This window comes from Chinchilla lanigera, unplaced genomic scaffold, assembly GCF_000276665.1.
Source record: "Chinchilla lanigera isolate Chin_1 unplaced genomic scaffold, ChiLan1.0 scaffold00009, whole genome shotgun sequence".
Lineage (NCBI taxonomy): Eukaryota > Metazoa > Chordata > Mammalia > Rodentia > Chinchillidae > Chinchilla > Chinchilla lanigera.
The window spans coordinates 12692169-12693907 of record NW_004955410.1 but is presented as its reverse complement, the minus strand read 5'-3'; the positions used below and the strand labels follow the sequence as shown (position 1 = coordinate 12693907).

At 54.8% G+C, this 1739-nt stretch overlaps 1 long non-coding RNA gene across 2 annotated transcripts in view; it reads left to right on the top strand.

Moving 5' to 3' along the window:
* The first annotated feature begins 913 nt into the window (after positions 1–913).
* LOC106147778 overlaps positions 914–1739 on the top strand; it is a 124883-nt gene continuing 124057 nt past the window's right edge. Inside the window, exon 1 of one of the 2 annotated variants that reach the window (XR_001232731.1) lies at positions 914–1732. This is a non-coding gene — a long non-coding RNA (uncharacterized LOC106147778). The remainder of the gene's footprint in view (positions 1733–1739) is intronic. The other variant, XR_001232730.1, reaches the window with a different exon arrangement.

Genomic DNA, 1739 nt, shown 5'->3' with positions numbered 1-1739 from the left:
ATTCCAGAAGAAGCCAAAGGAGTTAAGGAGGGGCTTCATGAGACCGTAACACAGGGAGACACAGCCCCTTGGTTCAGTCCCCAAGGGACAAACATGGTCAGGAAATCACTGAGGTGACTGACTGAATAGCCTTGGTGTCCAAGGGGCAGGCTTGGAAGAGCAGAAGGATATGAAAAGGACATACAGGGACTCCCTAAGACTCCCAGCAAGGAGGGAGGGAGTTAAGGGGCTCAGGTCTTCTTCTCAGGTAGGGATGATAAAGGGGTGCACCTTGAGATATTATGGTTGTTTGTGTCTTCATTTGTATCCACGGGAGATCAGATCACACAAAAATAGGACAAATTGTTCTTAAGTTAACTGTTTGGAGCGAGGCATGCAGGCAGTTGATTACAACACACAGGGCCTCAGAAAAGAATTCACCAAGGAGGTAACAACCGAGTTGGGGGTTTGAAGGGTGATCAAGAGTTTGCCGGATGAACAAGAGGTGGGCCGATATTGTAGGGAGAAGGACTCTCACAGGCAGAGGCTTCGTTATGAAAATTCTCTTCACTGGAGGATGAAGAGGTGAGTCAGAGGCAGGTTGAAAAGCACAGGAGGAGACCTGGAATTTATTTTTAGACAACAGAGAACCAGTACAGCTGTTCAAGTAGGAGTACCATGGAACCTTTTTTTTTTTTTTTTTTTTTCTTTTTTGAAAGGTATTTCAGAGGGCTATTTGGACAATTAATCCAGGCGTGAGGTCCCTGGGTGACGGGAATGAGGGGGTAACCCTAGTAAGGGTCCAGGAGGCAGAGGGCCTCACGCTGCTTAGACCGAAGGAGACGGGGCGGCTGGCAGAGGGGAGAGAAAAGAAGGCTGCTTTCTCCGGGCAGAGTGCAGAGGGTCCGCGCGGAAGTTAGAGCAGGTGAGCAGAAGCTGAGCGCACCCGAGGGAGGACCCCTTCCTTTTCCTCTCCCCACTCCTGCCCTGGAGGTCGGTGGTCGGGGTGGCGAGGAGCTCCGCACGTTTTGTTGAATCCAAGGCGAGAACTGAGTGAAGCAAGGCTCCTTCCCAGCGCAGCCAAGTGCGCTGTCACGCCGGGGGGCCCGGCGGGCTCACCGGCTGCGGAGCACAGGGACCCTGGGCCGGGCTGCAGCGGACCGTGCAGCACGCCTGTGTCTGCAAATGCTACCTGTCCAGCAAACCCTCAGTCAGTACTTAACACTGAAAAACGCACCAAACTCCACAGCACTCCCAAATCTGAGCATAAGCACCTTGCAAGTGCGTTCTTGTTCGCTGGGACCGGCAAACCAATGCGCACAGCGGTAGGGTCAGCGTCTGCCTTACGCAATGACACTCTGAGGAGCGTTCGCAAAGGACGCGGTAAAACAAAACAAGCAAACAAAAACAACGCCCTCCGGATGCCAACCATCCCGTCTGAGGAGTGTGGAGGCCAGTGGGTGCTTTTGCTTGTTTAAGACAGAGAGAAAGAGAAGACAGAAGGAGAGGAGAGAGACAGACAGAGAGACGGACAGAGAGGGAGGCAGAGAGAGAGGGAGGCAGAGAGGGAGGGAGCGAAACCACAGACCTCCCACCGGAACCTAAACCTATGAGAGAGGCATTTAAACGCCACGCATTTTCTGGAACGTCTTCTGCAGCCAGCTCCCAGCCAGCCGGTGCCGGTCCCTCCCGCCGTCCCTCCTCGCGCGGCGGCGCGGGCCGGGCTCCCGAGGCGCAGAGGCGCGCGGCGCAGGTGAGGC